This window comes from Astatotilapia calliptera, unplaced genomic scaffold (assembly GCF_900246225.1).
Source record: "Astatotilapia calliptera unplaced genomic scaffold, fAstCal1.2 U_scaffold_150, whole genome shotgun sequence".
Lineage (NCBI taxonomy): Eukaryota > Metazoa > Chordata > Actinopteri > Cichliformes > Cichlidae > Astatotilapia > Astatotilapia calliptera.
Window position 1 is genome coordinate 1 of NW_020535675.1, and position 18,082 is coordinate 18,082.

The window sequence follows — 18,082 nt, forward strand, 5'->3', positions numbered from 1 at the left end:
AGCTTCCTGTAGACAGTAATTCTTATAGTCAGTGCTCTCATTGAACTACTGTAAACAGAAAATGTGAAATAAACCAGTCCCATAAATTACCGGTAAAACAGCCTTCATTGTTATTTCTTACACTGTATGTATTCAAATTAGTTTCAACAGGGTCGCATGAACGTTGAGAAAACCAAGCACAAAATTAACTGCCCATGAACTGAGAAAAGTTCAAAGCGTGCAGCTGCAAGATAGCCACTTGCCACCAGTTGGCCATATTTCAGAGCTGCCAACATCACGAGGCCCAAAAGACAAGGTGTGCATACTCAGAGACATGGCCAAGGTAAGAAAGAAGGCTGAAAGATGACCACCACTAACAAGACACACAAGCTGAACGTCAACTGGGCAAAAATATCTCAAGACTGGTTTTCTAAGGTTTTATTGACTTATGAATGAGAGCAGAGTGAGTCTTGATGGCCACAATGGATGGGCCCGTGCTGATTGGTAGGGCAGAGAGCTCCAGTCCGACCAGACCCAGCAAGGTGGAGGTGTAGTTACATGGTTTGGCGATATCATCAAAGATGAGCTTGTGGGGGCCTTTTCCGGGTTGAGGATGATCAAGCTCAACTCCCAGTCCTACTGCAGTTTCTGGAAGACACCTTCTTCAACATTTACAGGAAAGAAGTCTGCGCCTTCAAGAAAAACATGATTTTCAGTGCAGGACAATGCCTCCATCACACGCGTCCAAGTACTCCACAGCGTGGCTGGCAAGAATAGGGTAATAAAAGAAGAAAAAACTAATACATGCCAACCTCTTCACCGATCTGAAACCCCATGAGAACCTGTGGTCCATCATCAATTAATGTAGAGATTTACAAGAGGAAAAACAGTACACCTCTCTGAACAGTTCTGGGAGCTGTGGTTGCTGCCTGCACGCAATGGTGATGGTGAACAGATCAAAACACTGACAAGTCCTATGGATGGCAGCTTTTGTTCAGGACTTCTCCATCAGGAAGAGGTTCTCAGCATCCGGTCCCGTACCAGCAGACTGAGAACAGCCTTTTTCCATCAGCCATCAGACTGCCTGAACACTCCATAGACACCTCAGCTTCACTACTGGAAACTTTAACATTATGCACCTCACATACTGTACAGTAACGCCACTCGTTTTGCACCATGTCTCACTCTGTATATTTATTTTATATATTTATTTAGTGTTTACTCTATTTAATTTGTTAAAATATGTTACCACACACACACAACACACACACACCACACACGTAGAAAAATATTTATACACATCCAGAAATCATATACTATCTATATTATGTACATATATCTTATTAGTTTCAGATTTAGCCATTCTTGTATTTTGCTTGTTTACCAATTATTGTAATTTTGCACCAACTCTTTGCTTGCTGAAGCTCGCAACAAAATTGTCACCTCATATGTGCTGTACCAACTTTTACCGGTCCACAGTGATGTGACAATAAAGTTTTGATTTGATTTATTTTGAGGTCTGCAAAGAAAGGGGCTATATTGCACTGATTCTGTTTGTTTTGTTTTGAATGTCAAAAATGTTATATTTGTGAATGTTGGAGAGGTTATATTGTTTCACTTGTAAATTAAATGGTATATATCTTGTTTTTGTTACGTTGCCTAATATTATGCACAGTAATTCACCTGCACACACAGTTCCCCTAAAATAGCTCAAACCAAAACAACTAAAAACTAACTTCCAAAAACTTCAGCTTTGATATTAATGAGTTTTTTGGTTCATGCTGAAACATGGTTGTTGTTCAATAAAAAATTATTCCTCAAAAATACAACTTGCCTAATATTCTGCACTCCCCGTTTAGTGTGATGGTCAACCCACAAATCTCATACTGTCATCATACATGAGGTCTTATTGAAACGATGAAGATAATGAAGAAACTGTTTAAACTGATATGAAATAGAATTATATACAATATTATGGCCTGTTTGCCAGAGTGTTTTTCTGTAAACTACTTTGAACTGCTGGCAGTCAGTGAAGTCACTGAAAGGCAAGATTCTATGTTGTGTTGCCGTAGTTTCCAGAGTTTACTTATAAAGCTCACTTACAGAATTCAGTTAGAAAAGTCAAGCATTTGAAAGGTGCACATTTGAAGGAATATTAACTCAATCTTAGCTCATTACGGTTTACATTTCGATTTTAAAAGTTCTCCAAAATTACAATGAAAAAGGAAACAAGAAAAATGACCACTCCAGCTGATAAGAAAGATTCAGGAGATCAAGGTAAGTAAAATAATAAAATAAAATCCTGGTAAAATCCAAATCCTAGAAATGTTGACACTATGTGAATCATTTTTAGAGTATTTGAATCATATGTTTGATTGAAAATAGCTTTAATACAAGATGTCTAATCAAAGAAAGGTTACCGGTCTTTTGGTAAAAATAATGTAATAAGTTTATTCTTGGACTCAACAGTAAAAACAGACCAACAAGTGTCATCAAGATCTAAGACTTAGTGAACCTAGTATCAATTCGCACTGGTCAGTTTTTTTTATCCCAAGAATAAACTTGTGATAATTTAAGCAAAAGCAATTTCAAATTCTTTGCCATCAAACTGCTTCCAGTCCTGATGTCGGGGACTCTTTTCACCACTGTGTTGTTGTCGTTTATAGATTGTAAGAGCAGGACTGCTAAAAGAAAGGCCAGTCCTGAAAAGAAGACCCCAATAAAAAGGAGCAGGGTCGCTGAGCAGGCTGGTCCTTCCACCAGCTCAGATGTGGTCAAAGGTGTGAAGCGCAAGGTTGTGCAAGATGAAGAGAGCACAACAAAGAAAGCAAAGAAGGCTAAACTTCTCGACCATAACGAGCGGTGACGAGGAGCAAGCATCCTTCTCGTTGGACTCTGGTAAAGGTAGGCTAATTAGTTGAATAAGGGGGTAGATTAAGTGTGGTTGCTAGGTTTAAGATATTGGTGTTTAGTGTTTGTGTCTATCATCCAGTGAGCTGATGTGCTTTTGGTGTTTTCCACATCTCCAGACTTGAACAACAAACAGGAGTGCGCAAAAAATGGCAAAAGAAAGGCCGCGGGAGACAACAGAGAGCCACTCAAGAAAAAAAAAAGGAATGTGGACCAGGGCAAAAAATCAGTGGCAGACCAAAACGTAAGTAGCAAGCAGCTTGGGTTTTATATTCAGGGGAAGGGCAGAAGGAACATTTAGGCTACAGAGGAGAGTAATTTGTGTCACAGCTGTAATAAAACCAGATTTGCTGTTTTGTCTGTTCAGGTGAATTCCAAGCCAGATATGTGGAGGAGCACCAGCTCGGAGAAGGAGGCTGCGGAGCAGTGTTTGCTGGCTACCGGATAGAAGATCGTTTTCCAGTAAGTGTTCAGATGATGGTAGTAAGACAGGCAGTGACGCAGATAATGGATAATATCGTAAACTGAGACGTCTGCTGTGTTTCCACCTTTCATTATGTCATACTGAGGAAATGCTCACCAATGCTCTGTGTCTTCTAGGTTGCCATCAAACACATTCCCAAAAATAAAGTCTACTGCAAAGTGGCGGTAAGCGTCCAACACTTGAATTAGTTTCACATTACTGGATTGAATGCGGCGTTCCTCATCATCCACTTTGTTGTAATATTTCAGGATGAAAATGGGGAAGATGCTCTCGGTGGAAGTGGCCATTATGCTTAAACTTGCAGGTGAAGCAGAAGGGTCAGTGGGAATATCAGCACCTGTGTCCTTGCTGGAGTGGTTCGACCCTTGGCAAAGAGCTGATCCTGGTGCTGGAGAGACCTGTCCCCGCTGTGGACCTGCAAAAATACAAAGCAGAAAATGGAAGAACTTTAACAGAGGACACGGCCAAGGTAAGTTGACTGGAAGAGCCTTAGACTGTACAGCATTCAATCAAGGCAGAAAAGCATTAACTCATTATTGTGTTTTTCATCTTTTCCAGGTCATTCTGAAGCAACTAGTTGATGCTGTAAAGGAACTTGAGGAGAAACACATCTTTCATCGGGACATCAAGGGACAAAACATTCTGATTGAGACCGGCTCAGATGTGCCTCGAGTTCGCATCATTGACTTTGGACTGAGCTGCTTTGTTAAACAGCGATCTCTGTATCGCATCTTCTATGGTAACATATTCTGCTCTTGCTTTTCACAGATGTAACAATTTGTGTCTTTTGTTTTAGAAGAAATTGCAATTGTGTCTGTTTGTTAGGCACTCCTCTTCACATCCCTCCCGAGTGGTACATTAGGAGCTGCTACAGGTGTGGACCCACCACGGTGTGGCAAATGGGAGTGGTGTTGTATGAAGCGCTTCATGCACGATACTTTAGTACCGCGAGGTTCCTCACAAAGCAACTGAGCATCAAAAAGCGTCTGTCCACAGGTAAGAAAACTTCACACTTCCAGATTCACTGCTGCCTTGGATCACTAGAACTATCATCTTCATCTTTTTGATCTTTTCTTTCTTTCAAGAATGCCGCAATTTCTTGGAGGCATGTTTAGCTTTAGCCCCGGAGAAGCGCCCAACACTGGAGGAGCTCCAGCTTCACCCCTGGCTAAGATAACACACACAAACACACAATTCACACCTTATCATGTAAGTGTGATACATTGTAGTAACTTCCTTTCTTTTTTCTGTTGGACAGGAATAGATAGAGTGGGTCAATCTTAAAAAGAAAAGAAATAAAAATTTAGCTTTTTTGGAGTTCCTGTAACCCCCCCAGCCATCCAGGAAAGGGGATCTCTCTTTGAATGGGCTTTCCCGAGGTTTCTTCCCATCGATCTGGCCCCCTGGGGAGTTTTTCCTCGTCTTCATAGAGAGCTTGGGCTGGGTCAGGAGCTCCATCAAAACTGTCTTTATTTGATGACTTCAATGTCATCAAATAAAGATGTGTTTTACTTAAAGTAAAATTTGATCAAAATAAAACTTGTTTAATTCATCTTTGCTGAGGATTCTCCTTCATTACTATTTTGTTTTGTTTTGTTGTTTTGTTTTTACCCATGGTGCATTTTGACAAATAAGAAACTGAATCAGGTTAAAGTGTGCACAAAGACAGTCACACTGCAAATGATCTGAAGACTTGCATCTGTTGCTCTAACCCCCAACTAGTTTAGACAGATTTCCTGGTTCTACCAGAGGTTTTTCCTTCAAGAAGGGAGTTTTTCCTTCCCACTGTTGCTGAGTGTTTGCTCATAGTGGGTTGTAAAAGCATAAAAGTTAATAAGAGGCATTCATAGCAGAGTTATCACAGAGGGAACTATATAGCTTAAATGTACACAGTAAAATTTGCAGTGTCAAACTAACACTTAAAGAGTTAAATTTAACACTGTTTCCGAGTCTATTTGGTGCCATTCAGAATTGGTGTTAAATCAACTCTTTCTATAGTGTTAAAATTTTAGAGTAAATTTAACTCTAAATAGAGTAAAAATTTAACACTGAGTAACACCGCATAGTGTTAAATCAACTTAGCACTACTAGTAGTGTCATGTTACTCTATACTGTGTTATTCATACACTAATCTCTAGTGAAAAATTAGCTCTCATAGAGTAAAATTTGTAATTAATTTTACACCAAGTAATGTTACTAAAACTCTTCCTGTAGTGTTACCTTTACACTCAATTCACTGTTTTGCAGCATGAAAACCTGGTTTTTAATAATGCTTTTACATATAAAACAAGTGAGCAAAAACCACAACTAGATAATACATTTAACAGCTTTATTTTTATGTCAGGCTCAAAATATAAAAACATCTCATGTAGTGTATAAAACACTTTAAAACAATGAATTTAGTTCGGCATAAAACGGCAATATGGAACGACACACAGGGAGGAATCTGAAATGCCATACTTGATTTGAAGAAGCAACACAGCTCATTTATGTTCAACACCTTCAGCACCATATTGGGATGCAGTCTGACCCTAAATGCATGATGATGGTCATCAAAACACAGGGTTTCCATCAGTTTTCCGCAGAGCAACACAATGTCATCTTTCACAACAATACTTTTGATCTTACAAAAAAGCAGAATCTCAGACACTACATCTGTACAGATGATAAAGTCAGGGCGGTACTCTGTACTGTGTGTTATTATCCACTTAGCTGAAAACAAACTGCTAGACAACACAGCTCCAAGCAAATTCTGGACCTTCTTCCAGCTCTCCAAGTGTCACCATCTTTCCTGGTCCTAAAGCTAATCTTTCCAGGCTAAAGGACTCCCAATGCTTTATTTTATTACTATTATATTTATTTTTACTTGTGGTGTACTGTAAAGGTACACTCTGTAAGGCTGCATCTTTAGCCTGAGTATGAATCTCAAAAAACACTTCCTCCATTGAGGAGACAAAACTACTCACAGTAGATTGGCTTAATCCAGCTGCCCTGAGCTGTGCAACAGCAGAGGCACACCTATCCAAAGTGCTCTTATTTGACCTTTTCAGATGTTGTGGGTGTTTCTTCTACATTAGTTGACATCACCTCCCCTGTAGTGCTAACTTCTTTAACTGCCACATCAGGCTGTAGATTAACATCAGTGTCAGCCTGCTGGTCAAAATAGTTAAGGTGTTTGGTATTTAAATATTTTCTAAAACCTGTGGTCTGGATGAACATGTACATGTTGTAAAGCATAGTGTTTGTAAGATGTGCCAAACACAAAATGTGCTTTAAACAGTTCATCAACAGTACCAAGTGAAGAGGTAGACTTGCATGGCATGGCATTCTTGTCAAGAATAATGAAGAACCGGTGGATGTCATTCTTTTTCACCCCAACAGCCAGGAGGTAGGGTTGAGTGCTGGTAGTGATGGAATCAAGGTGCTCTTGGATATTTGTTCCAGTCTGAAAAGACAAATACAGACAGGCAATAAGAATAAAGTGTTTCTTAAACTGGTAATTCATAACATACAAATAGAAAAGAAACACAAACCTTCTTGAAGACCACAAGACGCCTTTCTGCTTGAGAAGCTGACACCTTTCCTGGTCTCTTCCGACCCTGACCAGATGGTGGAATCAGATGTAATAGCAATAGAATTACTGAGAGGTCACTGTCCCAGCCTGCAAAAATTATTTGTTTTTAATAAAGTCATCATCAACAACATATTTCAATGCATTGATAAAATGTTTGAGTAGACCCAAAAGACAAAAAGGATAACTGTTCTGTGACAAACATTATATATGCTATGAATGTGCTAATCAAAGAAACAACAGCTCACCAATGTCAGCATTAACTTCAGTGGCATCCTCAGGAGAGTCAGCTGCCAGCAAGAGTTCTTCCAGGTCACTGGTAGAAGGAAGCTTTCTGCCTTGTTGGATAATCTTTCTTTTGAATGTTGTTGGCCACCTCTCCAGCAACCTGCCTGATACATCCTAACCAAACATCAGTATACACTCCTGTTCGATCTGTAACAGGGATAGAGAATTATATCTGCTTTCTACAAAATATTAAAGTGTGTTTACATTGTCAAAGTAATGACAAATATTCACCAAGCCTTTGATATCTTTGAAACGTGGAAAAACAGACAGTATGTTGCTTGACAGCAGGAGGCCAAGGACCATGTTGTGTCGATAAACAAATGTCAACTTCATCTTCTTCTTGACTGTGTCTTCATCAGCTGAATGTTTCATCAGAGAGATTGCTTCCTTGCACTCATCCTCACTCAGTAACTTCTCTGTAACAAACTGCAACTCTCGTCTGACAGTTGGTCCACCACACTGGTCTTCACTCGATGATCCATCTCCTGGTGCTAGACAATATGAAATACAGCTTTATCAAAACTAATAACAACATTTAATAACCATTATTAATAAAGAACCACAATGTGGAACTGTATTATGTATTTCCACTGAATTATAAATGTTACCTCCAGATGATAATCGCCTCCCTTTAGCAGTGCATCTCTGTATGGCTTTAATCCTCCAGGCCAAGTACCCGGTGCTACCCTCGCCATCATAATAATGTTCCTTGGAGAGTGACATGTACAGACACTGATAAATGAATAAACAAAATAAGTTATGTAACAATGAAGAGTTGATAAGAACATACATTTTAGCAGGATTTAAAATGTTTAAACGTGATTTTGGTTGTATCAGTTATTACTATGGGCTACTTACATAGCCATTTTTGGAGTACAGGCCACTGAGGTAAGAGAAAAAGGTTACAATTCCTCTGGCATACATTTCTTTTACCTGTCGTGGTGGTGATGTACTGCAAGATCAAAAGGAAAAGAACTAGTCAGCTTCCCTGGAATTCATAGAGATTTAAAATAATTTGAAAATGATAGTAAAATCACAGGGCCAGAAATAAATTACCCATTTTTTTCTGTCAAGTCTGTCAAGTATGTTGACCAGTATGTTTTTCTTCTGGTTTCATCCACCAGGGACTTGGTCCGATTGTATTCATTTATTATACGTTCTCCACCAGGTTTGCTGGTGAGAATCGATTCCACCAACTGGAAAACACAATAAAAAAAAAACATTCTACATGTTGATATAACCACTGCAGTTCAGAGCACTTAAACTACAAACAAAAATGACACTGTTAGAAGAATGTGGAAATCTGCTAACTCTTACTTGCTTAACTTCTGCATCCAGCTTCTGATGTTTCCTCAAAGGGCTGTCTGAAAGGATGACCATATCCTGTGAATCTGATGAATGTGGCGATGATAACTGGGACTGCTCAGGAGACACTTCTGCAGCAGCTGTTTCCAGACCTCAAAAACAGGAGCAAAACAAATGAGTTTACATGGTCCCTCTATAGACACATTTTATAAACTCTTTTTAATAAACAATGTAATAATGATATTAAAAAATGACATCCAGTGAAACACACATCACTCAAACAAACCTTTTTCATATTTGATGGTTAATAACCCAGTTGAGGGATCTGTTACTATATCCTCAAATATATCATCATCCAACTCAGTCCCTGAACTATCAAAAACTTTCACTCCTTTTGTTACAGCTGGCACACCAAACTTTGCAAATGCTGGAAACAAGCACACAAGTTTGAGTAAACAAAAAGATTACATGACATTAGGGCTGCTCGATTATGGCAAAAATGATAATCACGATTATTTTCACTGAAATTGAGATCTCGATTATTTGACGATATTTATTTAACCCTTACGACCTACTATAGAACCAAGTCCGCCAGAGCTTATGTTATTTTTTACATGTTGTAGTGCCATTTGTGGGAGCATTTCAAGTTGCTATACAACTGTTATAGCCCATATTTTAATAATATGTATGCATTAAGTCCATAGTAACTACATTAATTGCAAAAAAGTGCAATAAACTACAAAAAAATTGAAAATCGTTTTTGTTTTGTTTTTTACATACATTTCTACTTGGAGAAATTTAAGAGGTTTATCCCTCAAAACTTTAAATACAAAAAAGTTGCAAAAAATAGTTTACAACAACAGGAAATTTATTTTGAGTGTCTTCATAGTTTTATTTTGGAGATACAGCAATTTTTATATACTGCAGGAAAAACGAAAAAACAATCCTATGATGCAAATTCGCAAAGAAAACAGCAGGTGCATCAAAATAAACTATTTCCAGCAGTGCAATTCGAGTTCTAAGCAGAAACTATTCAGAAAAGTCAAACGTGACTTATAAAAACACCAGTATAAGCTTTTAAGGCCTATAAGTAAAAAACTACATTTTCCACGAAAATGACGTCACTTCCGGTTTTGGGCAGGAAATAGCGGACATGCTATAATTCGTGCTGACGTCTGTTTCACTGTGGGAAGTGTTACGAACAGCTGATCGGATCGGCAAAGCGTGTTTCTGGAATATTATGTTTTTGTTCCTGCAAGCGCTTTTTATGCAGTTTTTGCAAAGCTATATGTGGAAGGAAACCGTGACCGAGGACAAGCTGATGGCATAAGATGTAAGTACAACTCCTCCGGTTTCATATGCAAAACAAATTATTGCACTAGCTTACACGGTTCAGGTTCTACAGGGATTTAAAAATAGTTACACAAAACGGAGCGTGCTGCTCTGACGCTTTAAAGGGTTAACAATAACAACGTATTGAATAATGACTTTAAAATAATGACTTTTGTCGCATGGAGTCACACAAACCACCTGCAACTCAACACCTCAAAGACTAAGGAACTGGTTGTGGACTTCGGGAGGTCCAGAGAACGTCCACTGCCGGTTCAGATAGAGGGGGAGGAGGTGGAGGTGGTCAACAAGTACAAGTACCTCGGGCTGTGGGTGGACAATAAACTGGACTGGTCATGCAACACAGAGCACCTGTATAAAAAAGCCCAAAGCCGACTGTACTTCCTCAGGAGGCTGAGGTCTTTTAACATCTGCAGGAAGCTCCTGAGGATGTTTTACCAGTCGGTGGTTGCTGGAGTACTTTTCTATGCTGTGGTGTGCTGGGGGAGCAGCACAGCAAAGAGGGACTCATCCAGGCTGGAGAAACTGATCAGGAAGGCTAGCTCTGTGGTCGGCATGAAGCTGGACACTCTGGTGACAGTGGCAGAGAAAAGGACATTAAAGAAACTGATGGACATTATGAACAATGCTGGGCATCCTCTGCACACGGCCATAAACAATCAGAAGAGTCTGTTCAGTGACAGGTTGCTTCTCCCCAAGACAAGAACTAACAGACTTAAAAACTCCTTTGTCCCACACGCCATCAAACTGTTTAACTCCTCTCTGGAGGGGAGAGGGAGGGGAAACAGGAGGACAAAGGAGGGGGGAACAACTAAGCTGTAGTGCCTCTTCACCTCACTGTACAATACCTTGTGCAATACTTTTTGTAAATAGTCAACAGTGCAATAGATTCAATACTTGAAATATGTAATTCACTTGTATTTTTACTTTTTATTCCTATTTATTCTATTTATCCCCTTTGTATATTTTATTTATATTTGTCTCTGTATTTATATATGTGTGTGTGTGTATATATATATATATATATATAACAATTCTGTAACTGTAACTTCGGTCGTTGCTGTGCTTTTTGGAAGTCGAATTTCCCAGAGGAACCCACCCGAGGGATTAATAAAGTTCTATCTTATCTTATCTTATCTTATCTTAAAAAATAATATAAAATGGTGTGCAACACCACTGAAGTTTTTTTTACCTCTCTTTTCAACCAACGGCAGTCACTGTCGTCTCCAAATAACTTCTGCTTAGCTTTTTCAAAAGTGACTCAAACAAATAAAAACTAAATTATTAAGCGCCAGTAACATGCTTGATAAGTGGTAGATTAGGAGTTACACTCACATTATACAGTTTTTCCACTAAATATACATTCGTAGCTAAGATGATTCCAAAACGTAGATCATTTTCAATTAATCATAAAATGCAGTTTGAAGAGACTAAATAACAAAAAGAACTTAAAGCACATTGAACACCTTTTTTTATACCATGTTGGTTTCTTACCGGCAATCAAAATTCCTTAAGGCTTGGCTCAGATACTCTAGCAAATTTCTGCACACCTCCCAGTTTTGCTTTAAGCAGCATGCTTCCTGTAGACAGTAATTTCTTATAGTCAGTGCTCTTCATTGAACTACTGTAAACAGAAAATGTGAATATTAAACCAGTCCCATAAATACCGGTAAAACAGCCTTGCATTGTTATTTCTTACACTGTATGTATGTCAACCCCTTGGCTGTAGTTTTTAAGCCCTGTACTAAATGAGTATTTCACCTACATGAAATATATTCCTCAATACAAAACTAAAATAATTACTAGTACTTTTACCATTTGTCTGATCTAACTTATCACTAGGGAGTCAGTATTCTTTTCATCTTTAGTTTAACATACTGAACAGTCTGCTAACCAAAATAATGATAATGGATTGGATTTATATAGCGCTTTTCAAGGCACCCAAAGCGCTTTACAATGCCACTATTCATTCACTCTCACATTCACACACTGGTGGAGGCAAACTACAGTTGTAGCCACAGCTGCCCTGATGCAGACTGACAGAAGCGAGGCTGCCATATCGCCATCGGCCCCTCTGGAAAAATGGAAAAAGGTAACTTGTGTCAATACCATCATTAGTTAACATCAAGTTAACTCACTACAAATACAAACACTGCCATCTTAAGTTCAAACTACTAAAAGAAAACATTACAAACTGAATCCTGGATATTTTGGATACTTTATCAAGTTTATACTGCCTGCTGGTTGTAATCACTGTAACTGTAAAATCGCTAAAGACAGCGGAATTGAAATAAGACAATAACCTTACTGAAAACGACCTCTATAGCTAGGTATCCAAAAAGAAGTTAAAGATGTAACATTAGTGTAAAATATTAATTAGTTAATGATTGCCTTACATAATTTAAAATGTAGCAATAACAAGCGAATTGCCCGTGCACCAAGGTTAGCCAAAATGCTGTTAGCTAGCTAATGTTAATATGTAGCTCCCAACACATGGAGGGTTTAATTTAATGGAATTTCAAACATGCTAGAACACAACACAATCACCACTACACACTGAAATAAATTAACAAGCCTTACAGTCTTAGCCAACACTAATTAACAACCTTACGTTAGCATACAGACAGTGTCACATTTGCTTCAGGTACAAAATGAAATATATAATAAACATGGACAAAAGGAATGTAACCTTTTTTAACATGCTACCTGTGTTTAAAATGTCAAATTGTTGGTTTTAATAAGTGAATATGAATAACTTACGTGTAACTGATGTAAAGAAAATGGCATCGTGAAAAATTCTCTCGGTTTGAAAAGGAGTCTGTGGTGGGAGGAGCTTTCTATCTAGAGTAACATTGACACTCAGTCTTTTAACTCCGCGCCCACACTGGGAGGCGTTTTGCTCCAGCTGTCGTTATAATGACTCTATTAGAGTAAATACACTTTAACACTGCTGATTTAACACTGGGAAATTTACTGTGTACAATTTCTACAGGACGAATTATAACTTCATTATGTATAAAAGCTCCTGTGGATAATTACTCCTATTTGTAACTTTACACAAGAGAAAGTTTGCTGTCACACTATTTATAACAGGTTGGGTTTTGTCCTCTGAGTTGAGCCTTGCAGTTTATTGAAGAATTTCCTCTAAAGTAGCTGTTGATAAAGATTTAAAGTCCTGTTTATATACAGAAATATTCTTTAGTTCATGTTTTTTTTACATGTCTGCCTCAGTCGATCAGTAGAAGATCTGGCACAGGAAACTAGATGATGAAAAAAGGGTACGAATACACATATATATCTGTATCTATATAGATACAGATACACACACACACACAGGTTGCAATGTAGTATTTTCATTTTTTCTTAGCATTTCTTTAACGTCTTGGTGCAAAAGAATACCTGCATTTGTGTGTAAAGAAATGTTACATATGTACTAAAAACAGTTGGAAAAAAGAACTACAAATTTGGAAAGGAATTTATTCATGTTCTTACTCATAGATGGAGTACATGGTTTAAAAAACACTGAGGAAACAGATATGAGGCGGCTGTATCAACATAAAAACATTAATACAGTTAAAAATGAATAAAAAGTTGCACGCTTAAACTTATTTCTCTACAGTTTGTACAATTAATCCATGTAACAATAGGTTCTCTCCTAGTATAGTAGTTGTTAAAATATCTTTACATAAAAATAAATTTTTAAGTACTCTCCAGTGGAAGTCTGTTGTGGCTTATGTTTCTAAATGACACAACCATAAAGCAGCCCACAGAATATACAAATATGTCTTTTATAAGTGAATGTTGGCTCCCACAATGGCCTGTTAAGTTATTGCAAAAATAATTTACTGCATAATATGTCAGATTAGAACATGTGATAAGCACAAAACTGAAGGGGAAACAATAAAAACAAAAATTAAAAACAAATACTAAATTAAGTTAAAGGATATTTCTTACTATACTATATAATTGTATAATGTTGCGTTTGATTGCAAATGAAAACCCACCAAGAAAAAAAGAAAGAAAGAAAAAGAGAGAATAGAGTTTAATTTATTCAAAACACATTCTTTTCTTTTATTTAAGCTGTAGCGAGATTCAAATGGACAAAAGAGAAAGAAAAATATTACAGATTTGTTTTATTAATCATGAATAAACTTTATTATACACAACTCTAAATTTCAGTTGGTCTTAGTCAGATGTGTTTTTAATTAAATCCTGCAACACTGTGCTCGCTGCCATCACTTTATATCTTAGTGTGCAATTCAAATATATACTTATTACAATATTTTTCCCCCTTAACTCTCAACTCGCGTTTTTAAAATGTCTGTGATCATATTTGTCCGTTGACTTCTGTCTGGGCCTCGAACGATTCATCAGACAGGTTGGCAGCCTCCAACTGATGCTCCAGACTTTCATCATCGCCTCTATTCTGATCAACTCTTATCTTAAACTTAGTGATGAACTCATTACTGGCCAGCGCGCCCTCCTTTTTAGGGCATGTGGGCTTTGATAACAGCCGGCTTTCCAGTCGCTCTGCAAAGAAAATTCACAAAACATTTCTTATTTGGTAAGCTTGTTAACAAATTTTAGTTCAGTTTTGCTGAAAGTTATAGCATGCATCAGGTAAGAAGCAATTGGTTTTTAAAAAGCATATACATTCCCCAAAACATTTTTATTATGTGCATTTTGGAGAATAAAAGATTGTACACAATTTCCCTTTTTAAAGTAAAAAGATTATTAAGTCTAATTCTTACTTATTCAGTAGATTAAAGTATTGAAAAATCATTATTCATAAAATATGCACATTACAAAATTAAAGTTATTCAAAAATTACTCAAGTACTTACTCCAATACTCACATTATTCAAGTAAATTTAATTTTTGCCAATGTAATGTCACATAAAATCTTAATCTTAATCTGAATAAGGGATTTGAACCCCACACAGATGAAAGCTTAGCAGTGAAGCTCTCTCTTAAAATTTGAGTTATAAAGTCAGAAGTTATCACTGACAGAGATCCATGTTCTTTTAACATAAGAAAGAATATTTGCTGAAATTGACATTAATCCAAGCCCTTAAAACGCCATTTTGGATTAAGCATTTCCTTTTAGAAAAGTCTTCAATGAGCAGGAAGCTCCAGTACTGAAAAAAGAAGCCAATATCAACTGCTAAACGTGCTAAAAGTAAGTAAGTCCCCGTAGACTCAAAACACATACAGTATAAAAGTTATAGGTTTCAGATCTGAAAAGTAAAACAAATGTCAAAGTGCAAAAAGACTTGCTTGTTTGCTTGTTTGCTGTGTTTTGGTGAATATGTGCCCCAGTGTGGTGGTCAAACCAGGGCCAAATGAAACTTGCTCTTGTTGAGTATTCATAAAGCTGTTGTGTTGCATGTGTAGTTCATTGTAAATAATTGTACTTTGTGTGAAGTAGTTTCAATAAAACAGAAAAGAATAGTATACTTGTTTGTTTGTTTTTTTATTCTTGATCTGTTCACATGTACTTAGCAAGTACATAAAAATGAAATGCAAGGTTCAAAGAATTATCTTTATGTTTACCATTAGAGAAAATTACATATACTCTAAAAGATAAACAAGAAATTTTCCAGAAAATTTGGGGGCGCTACATCCAGTATATTGGGACTAAAGATCTATCTGGTTTACTGTATGAGACAGGGACAGCCTAGCTATTCCCTGTACAGGACCACAACCATATGCTGCAATCTGAAAATTATTCTTTAAAATCTGTCAGAGGTCTCATGGACTCAAGTGCTTTCATTGAATGTACCTTGTGTTTCGTTTATTGTGTAAATTTGTTTGTGTATGTACTTTATATATGTATATATGTAAAACTTTAATAAACATAATGTTGAAAGAAAAAAAAATGAAATGCAAACTATTTACATGTCAACACACAGCTGGCATCAATCTTGAACCACAAAATGAAACATTACAGGCTATTTAGAGCAGCACGTTGTTTGGAGAAGTATTTCCCAACAACTTCAGGAAGGCACACTTTAAGGAAGAAGTCTTGTGCTTGCTTTAAACACGGTTCCCAGAAATCCACATCAGGGAAGATGCGTATCACAGCAAGGTCTCTCTGTGTCCACACAACTAGGTCACAGTGGTCGTCTGGGTTCCCACTCCACGTCCTTATTTCATACGGGTCCACATTACCAATGCACGCAATTTTTTCAAAGTACCGTCTCTTGGCGTCTGGGCGCAATCGGTCGCGATACAGCCCTTTGTCTTTTGCGCTGATTTTGGTTCTGGCAGTCCGAATTCCAACACTCCAACATTGTGCGCTTGTTTTGCTTTCTGGCCTACTGACATGGCACCGCGATCCCACAATGCACTGCAACGTGACGTCAACTCCAAAGCCCTATATTCAGCCTCCCACCGGTCTCTTCGCCATTGTGAGGGGCTAGCTTCGCAATAATAGAAGTTTGACTTGATTGATGCGGGAATGTTCCCAGCTAGCTAGCGTTCAGCAAGGAGGCTGCAGTGCTGCATTATGGGAACTGTAGTTTGTGTGTTATTAGCGCCTCATATCGCCGGGCCATGCATAACAATAATAATAAATCTATATAAAATGATCTCGCAGGCTAGATATAAATGTCCGGCCTTGAGTTTGACACATGTGTTTTAGATCATCAAACAAATCTTAATATTAAACAAAGCTTAATGAAAGCTCCGTTTGTCTCATCAGTCGACAGAATATTTTCAGAAAGGATCCCCAAGGTGTTATTTGATAAATGTGAGATTAGCCTTTGTGTTCCTTTTGGCCAGCAGTGGCTTTCTCCTTGGACTCTCCCATGGATGCCATTTTTGCCCAGTCTCTTTTAAAAAAAAATGTTTTATTGTTGAATCATGAACTCTGACCTTAACCGAGACAGGTTAAGGCCTGCAGTTCTTTAAATATTGTTCTGGGTTCTTTTGTGACCTCCTGAATGAGTCGTCACTGGGCTGTTGGAGTAATTTAGGAAGGCCGGTCATTCTGGAAAGGTTCACCACTGTTCCAAATTTTCTCCATTTGTGGAAAATGGCTCTCTTTGGTTTACTGGAGTCCCAAAGCCTTAGAATTTGGTGTGATGTGTTGCTTTTTGAGATCATTTAGCGTACTTGAATTTGTCTCACAAGATCTATTTAAGTGATTGCTTGATTCAACAGGTCTGGTAATAATCAGATGATGAAATTGAATTTAGCTTTCCAAAAATCTTTGATTAATCACAGTTAATTCATGATTTAACAAAAAGGGGCAATTACTTTTTGGATAGCGTTTTTCCCTTAATAAATGAAATGATGATTGAAAAATAGCATTTTATTTTTCTTGATATCTTTGTTTAATTTTTTTTTTTTTGGATAATCCAGAACAAATGTGACAGATATGCAAAAGCTAAGTTATCAGGTAGGGGGCAAATACCTTTTCAAACAGTACCTTTTTACTCGTGGACAGAGAAGACTCGGCCAACAGTGCTCTGTTTAATAATCTATTTATCTTTAATCTGGACCAATATGATTACCTGTGGTTACCAGAGGTATCTGCTGTGTTCTAACTGTTCAGAGATTGTCACGAGTACTTTCTGGCAGCAATTAGTGATGTGTCGGTCGCTAACGAAATGGCTCTTAGAGCCGGGTCTTTGACGTGAACGACACGAGCCGGCTCCTTATCGCCAGCCATGGGTCTCTCTCTCTCTCTCTCTCACTTTTTTTTTCTGCTTCACTCAGCATGCGAGCCTTGTGCTTTGCACTGCAGAGGGGGGGGAGGGGGGGGGGCAGTAGTTACACTCACAGTAGCAACACTCACAGAGCAGGAGGGAGAGACAGAAAGAAAGCCAGGGACAACAACATCACATTAGAAAGGTATAGTGATCATCCACGACTATTTTCAGTTGCGGATGATAAAGGATTGAGAAAGTTTATTTATGCAGGCCCATATGACAGAGAATATGCATCTTCTTTTTGTTTTCATAGTTTAATTTATATGTAATTGTGTTGTGGTTTGCAGTGTTTTGTGTTGTTTCACTTTAAATTTGTTTAAAAAGAAAAAGCTGAAAATTTAAATAGTTAAAAGTTGAACTGTGAATAGTTGGTTTTTGTATTATATGATTTATTTATTACATTTTATGTGGAGTGAATAAAAAAAAGTATATTTACGGTGGCCCCTAGAGACAAAGCAGCACGTACAAACTTCAAAACATG

The 18,082-nt window shown here is 37.7% G+C and overlaps 1 pseudogene; it reads left to right on the forward strand.

The window, feature by feature from the left end:
* The first annotated feature begins 2,171 nt into the window (after positions 1–2,171).
* On the forward strand, positions 2,172–4,709 carry LOC113017577 (serine/threonine-protein kinase pim-1-like; annotated as a pseudogene).
* The last annotated feature ends 13,373 nt before the right edge of the window (positions 4,710–18,082 follow it).